This window comes from Uranotaenia lowii, chromosome 1, assembly GCF_029784155.1.
Source record: "Uranotaenia lowii strain MFRU-FL chromosome 1, ASM2978415v1, whole genome shotgun sequence".
Classification (NCBI taxonomy): domain Eukaryota; kingdom Metazoa; phylum Arthropoda; class Insecta; order Diptera; family Culicidae; genus Uranotaenia; species Uranotaenia lowii.
The window spans coordinates 88,180,721-88,188,896 of record NC_073691.1 but is presented as its reverse complement, the minus strand read 5'-3'; positions in this window follow the sequence as shown (position 1 = coordinate 88,188,896).

Below are 8,176 nucleotides of genomic sequence, written 5' to 3'. Positions count from 1 at the left end.
CATGCAGTGCTTTCGTAAATAATTTCCATACTTTATGGTAATACGCCGTGGATAAAGGTAACATTAAAAAGTTGATGTGTTTGTTCAATGAATGACCGAAGACCGCCTCCTGGAAGTGGGGAAACGTATGGCAGAGAAATCCTTCTTTTAATGGGAAGAATGACAAGGATTGATTTCAGCAGAAAGTCTTGGGGCCACCCTGCATTTATACTGGTACAATGCGTGCTATTAATTCAAGGATTTTGAACACGGCTTGGGTCGTTTGGTGGAGCAAATTTCACACATTCTTTTTTTAATAAAACCTTTTTAAAAGATATTTTAAAGTTATCAGTCCAATCCATTAATACTCATAATCAAAAATGAGCTAGAATCATACCGTTAAATTTTATGTCTCCAAATCTTGGAGCAGTTCTCGACCATTGATCCCAGCATTTGAGGTATATTAAAACAACCGCAGATCCAATTCAAACTTTGCATATATAACTAATAACTTAATTAATTCTTTGTGATGTCCAATTTAGTGTCCAATTGACCTTCAAATCTTCCATCGGGAGTCAAGCAGTGCGGAGATATACGGGTTCTTCGAAGCAACCCGAGGGGCAGGTTTTGTGTGTGTATGTTTGGTTTTTTTCCCATTCACGTTCGAATAAACATTGTCCGGTTTTCTTTCCGTTCCAACAAACCGGCCAGAGCCCAACAGAGAAAGGCCCAGCAGAAATCAGGGATCCAGCTGTCGGTTTCCATTCGTCATCGCGGTTCGGTGGAAGATCCAAAAGCGCCAAGGGGGAAGGAAATTTATGAAATAAAAAAAATATCCACCGTTGCGCTGAATCCAACTCAACCCGATCCGGCACAAGGTGATTAAGAGAAATGCCCGCAAAGGCCAGAGAAATGAAGGACGTCGGCTACACGGTAAATTATTCAGAAGGTGACTCAAGAAATTCACAAAAAATTGCAATGTTCAATTGAAATAAATATTTTACATGAAAAAAGTTCTAAATAAAACGAAATTTTATAAATAATACTTCGAAACATTTCCGACAAGTGGAGTCTCTAAAATAGTAACCCTCTTCTGCTCTGGATTGTGATATATGACTTCTGGGACCCTAAAAAATCATGAAATCTTATTTTGTTTAAGGACGGTCCTTAAAAGACCATGGTCTGCAGAAGCAAAAGTATTTTTTAAAGAGCTTGAAAGTCATGTGAGTGAGTGTGTGTATGACATGAGAAGTCGATCCCACTATGGACTCCACAATCAACTGCGGTCGAGAAGACTTAGCCCTCACACGAAGTGTAACCTGTATATGACGCTCATTAGACCGGTTGGTGTTTACGGGTACGAGACATGGATGTTGCTCGAGGAGGACCTGCGCAAACTCGGAGTATTCGAGCGACGAGTGATAAGAACCATCTCTGGCGGCATGCAGGAGAACGGAGTGTGGAGGCGGAGGATGAACAGTGGTTCACAGCGCTAAGTAGAGCGTGATCTGGTGAATGTGGGATGTGGGAACGGTTGCCGAGTAAATTTCAGCAATTTTGTTCGTCAAGTTATTTCGTGAGACGGAGTTTTTACTATGAAATAAATAAAATTAAAATACTATGAAATAAGAACGATCATTGCTAAAGGGCACATTATCAATAAATCATTTTTTGTAGTTTGGAAATTGTTGGAATGTATAATCTTAAGATTAAAGATCAAAATTTTTCACTTTAAAAATTGTGTCCAGCCGTATTTACTTACCATGAATATATCACACATTGAAAGTCAGTTTAAGCAATGCATGTATTAAATATCTAGATACATTCAAGCTACTTTATGTTGTTATTTTTAATTTTTTTTGTTTTTTGTTTCGAATATAGTCGTTTTACCATTTTGAGTCATTCGCGACTTTATCAACGTTCCAGCTGGCGGACAAATATTGAAAAACTTATTCGGTACAACTGTGTTTGATGTTTACTCTTGGGTTCGAACCCACGGACATCGGCTCAGGATGCAACAGATTTGCCAACTGAGCTATATCACAAGCCCCCTTTTTAAATGGTTATTAATTTTTATATACTGATATTATTGAAAGGGTCGCTGGCTGCCCCTGCAGGTTTTCTAGGAAAGCTTATTGCCACTTCGAATTTTACTTGCCGGCGTGGCCTCGTGAGAGCCTGTTTAGCTATCATCTCGAAGTTTCTTGGCTCAAATATGGTATCAGGATTTTTTTTTATAAGGTTTTTTGATTTCTTGAGTAAGCAAATAAAACAAATGTGTAGTAGAACTGCCGTGCGTGCCATCATGTATCAAATAAATTAAAAATAAAGGAATTAAGTAAGATGAGTTGAGTTCATGGAAAGAAAAAAGATGGATGCCGAAAAACCGGCAGCACCACATGGAGAGGGCAGCGGAGTATCAAAATAGAGATACTGGTGATCGAAGTAAGAGAAAAGAAGGGAAATTTGTTTGCTCATTCAACGATTAGGGCTGGGTGGGGTAGTTATTAACAAAATTACTCAGTTTTTTCATACTACCACCTCAAACAAGTAGCTCTTCCATGTTGAAATTCTGGAAAGTAACCAAAAGTGAATGACTGGTTCCCTTCTTCATTTTAAGATTTTTTTTTCTTATTTTTAAGTTCCAGCTTGTGGGCGTGAAAGGCTTGTTCCCCCTTGCCTATGGGGTAATTAAGAACACTGTAACGATTCAAGGAATATTTAAAGGAGGTAGTGTCGAGGCAGCCCTGCTTTTGTATTAGTACATACTGCGACGTCACAATCACGAAAAATCTGTTAATTTACTAGGAAATTTGCCTTTTTCGTTGATAATTTGAAGAATTCGCTGGAGATGTTCCACTTTTTATAGCTGTTATTCCAGAATGATTCTTGTTCTTCAAGATCGGTATGAAAAAAGTTGGATTTTCGAGTAATTTTTGTATGCAATAGACTATCGAAGTTAGAAAAAATGGTGGATTTCCCTACCTAAATTTGCAAAACTTTAAAATTAGTTCAAAGCCTTCCATGAAAATGATCAAGTCAGTGCAGTTAAAGATCCTTATTAAAAAAAAGTTATCAAAAAACAAACTTTTATACAAAACCACAATTATTTATTGGTACTTTAGTAAATCGAGTTAACAATGTTAATTGTTCTACATAAGAATTGAATATGGTAAACAGATTAGATAAAAATCATGACAATCAGTTGAACACTCAATAACTACTAGCTAGACCTTTAAAAATAGATTTTTTTTTCGTTTTTGAACGTTTTAGCTTCAAGATGGCATTGCGTTCATTATTAAAATGAGAAAAAAACATAATGCAATCTTCAAAGGACCAGAAAATTTCATAACATAGTGAAATAGAAGTCTTACAACACAATCAAAATGAAATTGGAATTAATTTTCGTTCTAAAACATGTTTTTCTTCGAAATTTCTGCCATTCGCATATAAATTCTCAATACAGTCGTTTTTGTGACGTCACAAAAAAAAATCCCATATGGCTCTCGACACTACCTTATTTAAATATTCCTTGGTAACGATTCTTGTTACGTGATAACTTTTGATATTGACTTTATTCCAAGATTGAAACCACGTCTTAACAGTGCATTGTAGTGAGATTTGTTGATTGTTTAAATTTACTATTGAGAATTTACAGGTTGTTATCAGTTTTTCATAGCTGGGAGGAATCTTTTCATATAATTACAGATCCACAATTCTAAAAAAATATTAATTAATGTTTTAGGTAGAGATGTATCGAATAGTGGTATTCGGCGAACGGCCGAATACCGAATATTGACCTTTTCAACTATTCGGCCAAACGAATATTCTGTTGAGTTTTCAATAGCAATACTTCTATTTCTACTTCTATTTCTAATGGAAATCTCCTATTTCTGCCATCTCAATGCCCCTTACGTTTTTAAGTTTATTTTCCCAACCAGATGTATCAGATATTTTTCAAGTAGAGCTCTCTTTGATTTTCAAAATGTCACCACCCAAGTAACAATTTTAGCTTTATTATGGTCAGCAAAATATCGATTGGACTATCGCATTAATCTTCATAAAAAGCTAAAGCGCATTCTATAACATCACCTGGACTCTAATAAAGCCAAAATCAGGCTATTTGGCCCTACCCTAGAAACGTCATCAAGACATATAATTGTTGGTCATCAATATTGGTCACCAAAGCTTTTAAAAAGCAATTATAAAACATGTTAGAAATTTTTGTTTTTTTTTTTCGGTTCTGTCAGTTCTCGGAGTTTTTTTTTTATTTTTTCCAGCAACCATTATGGTTGATGAATGATGATTGCATTATTCAGATATGATCTGGTAAAATTAATTGCTAAAAAAACCAATGTTTTAACCATATATTGAGCTTCTTTTCTACTGCCAGTCAAGATTTTAGGTAAAATGTATATGAAATAGTATCTTAAAATAAATGCGCCTCGTTAAATCTGATGGTCAATCATGATGGAATTGATGGAAAAAGGCCTGAAAAAATATTTTCCAATGCTTGCATTGTGAATCCATCAACATGACGTCATTTTGTGCCCTTCGATTTTGCAACCAACATGGCGTGAGTCAATTCATAGTTTTATTATGGTTTAATGATGACCCCAAAAAAAGCTACGATTTGACGTTTCTCTCGCAAGCCAACCAATTACACGCTAAGGTTGAGTTCCTCATTTCTGAGTTGTTAATCATTAGTACAGTAAATGAGGACAGACTTTTTGAATGAAAAGGGATTGGTTTTGAATGACCCGTGGAATAAATCATGAGTTGAAGTCAAATTTCGTTGTCTGACGCCATCTTGAAATCCAAGATGGCGGCTTCCGCTGAACTTTAAAATGGTGTAAACGACTTGAAATCGCATGAAACCCCAACAAAATGGGTATCGGGTGAAAGGGCTAAACGAGTAGAAGTTGAATTTCGCTATCAGACGCCATCTTGAAATCCAAGATGGCGGCATCCGCTCAACTTTTAATGATTAATGCTGACAAAAAGTCGCATTAAACCAACACTATACGGGTATTGGGTGAAAGGGCTTGTAGGATATACGCTATTATAAATGACATCGTCTCGCCCCCTGTCTAAGAAACCGAATGTATGAGCATTGAGCAATCGAGAAACAGACGATTTGATACGACAAGTTAGTTAGGTTGTGACCGTTAGAGAGAACAGTCTAATAAACACACGTGTCCGTTTAACCCGAATTCAAGCTGGTTTTAAATTAAGAATTCCCCGAAAGAGTCTTTTAAAAGTGAACCCTACAATTTGGCGCAGCCGGTTCGAGTTGATGGTGAGTATTTGAGAAGCTGGACCGAGAAAAGAAGTGAATTTTGGAGCCAACTAAGCAATCGCTGATTTCCAAATGGCCAATTTTGTTTTCTCTGACACCTCGAGTAGAGTTTTGTTCTTAAATAATATGACGTTCGTGGTATTTGTTAATCCATCCTAAATGGAATATAGTTACGCGAGATTTGCTTTAGTATTGAAGTAAAAAAAATACAAATGGTTGAGGACCAGAGCACACTTAGAGAAGAGGAAAATGCGAAAATATGCGAGACCGGTTGAAGGCCGCAGCGCACACATTTAAAAAAAGAAGAGAGGAAAAGCGAAAAGATGCGAGACCGGTTGAAGGCCGCAGCGCACTCATTTAAATAAAAGAAGAGATGTTGATGATTTTGACTCAGGGCAGAAAATAGTGCTTTTATCTTATTTAGAGAACCTGAGAGGAAACGAAACCAGTTGAGGACTGGGAACACTTGAAGAAGAGAGGAAATTGACAAGTACGAAAAAGGTGAGAACGGTTGAAGACCGGATCACACTTAGAGGAGAGCGAGAGAGGGAAATACGAAAAGATGCGAGACCGGTTGAAGACCGAAGCGCACACAATGAAATTGGTTTGCCAAATTTTTCTCGTTGGTTGGTCTCCAGAAGGAAAGAATGAGGGAGGCTATTTGTAAGGTAAAAGAGAGAAGATAGAAAAACGAGATTTTGCGAGAAAACTGATCTGTTGCGCCGCGTGGGGGAAACCTTTATTAAACATATTCAGTACTTTAGCTGGTGTTAGTTGCTAGAGAAAAGAAACCAGATCAAGTTAGCGCTTATTAGCATTTTTTGTTTTGCATTGAAATTCATTACCTATACAACAAATAGTACCGCAAATATTGTCAAATTTGTTGAAATTGTCTAGTTTTTAGTATTATAATATTATTTCCAGCAAGATGGCCTCAGTAGTTTCGATTGAATTTCACAATCAACATGGGGTTTAGTAAGTTTTTATTGAAAATCTTATAGCAGTTGTCAAATTGCTTTATGCCAGTTTGAAAAACGTTGCTTATTTAGGAGTATTTATCGATAAAAGTCCTGGAAAAATCGCATTTAAAGTGCGCCTTTCTAAAAAAAGATGTTGATAGCTCATGTTTAGAAGTTCGGGCTGAGGCATCATTGGCAAGTGCGCATGTGTGAGTACATTTTGATTTCCATGTAAAGTCAAACGAATTTTTGGATAACTGCGTTATTTAACTGCGTCTCGGCAGAGAAAATTTTATTTATTATGAATATCAAAATATCTCATCTTGATATAATTCTGTTTTTCTTTGATCGGGTATGGTATCCCTAATTTAGCTTATTAAACTGTGTTTGACCTGCTCAACGAGACTTTTGGTTGCTTGGGAAACATATAACGTATTTTAATGTGGCTCCTTAGTAAATCTCTTCCCAACCCTTTTTTAAATTATGCTTTAATCAATTTAAATTTAAATTCATTAGCTGCAAGCATAGCAGTATTTATGGTAGATTTTTCTGAACCATCTTGCCATCTGAACTGGCAGACCATCAACTAATAATTTCAAAAAACCGTAAAAATCAGTATTGAGGTTTAAAAATCAATGTGAAAATCTGTATTTGAACCTTATCTGTATTAACGTTGAAAAATCCGTATAATACAGAAAAAATCCGTATAAATGACTAGATAGAGATGGTTTTTGCTTTCACTTAGTTTGTTAGGAGTTGCTTTATAAAGAATAAAATCAATAACACAAATCTCAAAAATATAGTCAAAATTCTAGCCAATCTAGTTTTGGCTGTAACGGAAGAAACCAATTCAGTTTTCACCTGTTCCTTAGTGCTGACAACACCAGCACACATTGCTATAGCAGCGAAAAAACCGTCATGACACTTTAACTTCCGCCAACTTACTTAACAGCACTTCAACTAAATTCTCGAAAAGTGTTATTCTCAAAGTTCTCACAGAGTGTCAAAATCACCTTCAGATCGTAGAAAAACGGTCAAAATCCTTATAAGATAAAACGGGCGCTAAGTGATCAACGATCAAACCGTAACAACACTGGCTAATCAATAATTCAACCCTCATGTAGAATCGTAATTGAAAGCAGACACTCCATTACACGTGAGAAAGTGGAATTACCACTGAGTATTTAAACGAAACGGTAGCGTATCAAGCCATTTAGCATTATCTAAGAATACCAGATTACAGGTAATTTTAAAACAAGGCAATCGAAGTGTCCACTCTTATTTTACTTCGGTATCGGAACAGTTGGATCGAATCATGCAGCAACGTGGAACTCATCACGAACCGTGTATCATCATAAGGAAGGGTTCGTATCGAAAAGTCGCTGCCACTCTGCGAGATAAACGTCGGTGTGCGCAGGTAAGGATCGCGGATTCGAAGAGCCGAGACGGAGGCGGAGAATTTTTGGAGGAGGGATTCTCGACAGATCAAGGGAAGGATCTCGAGATCATCGTGCACAGAAAAAATGTGAGGCAGATTAAAGCGGAAGAAGAGCTTGAGTGTTGTGGTAATCACATCGTCCAATGTATACAGATGGCTGCAACGTTACACGATTTGTCTATGTATCGTGTGACCAACATCTTTTAAATAAGTGGTCGTGAATCTCGTTTTTAAGCTTTTTTTCCTCAGATTTAAGCTTTTTTTGCCTTGAGAGCATAGGAGACGAAAGCTCAAATCTGAGGAAAAAAGCTTAAATCTGTCAAAACGAGGGGAAACAAAGGGGAAATCTGAGAGATGTGCTCCATACGGTTTGAATAGCGTTGCCGCTGTCTGGATGTATAGTGCTTGTAAGCCTCGTTCTTACCAACACCAGCACCAGTGTTTTGGTTTTCTCACAAAGAGGTGAGTTATAGCACAAATTTCGTAGTGAAGGGGGTCGTG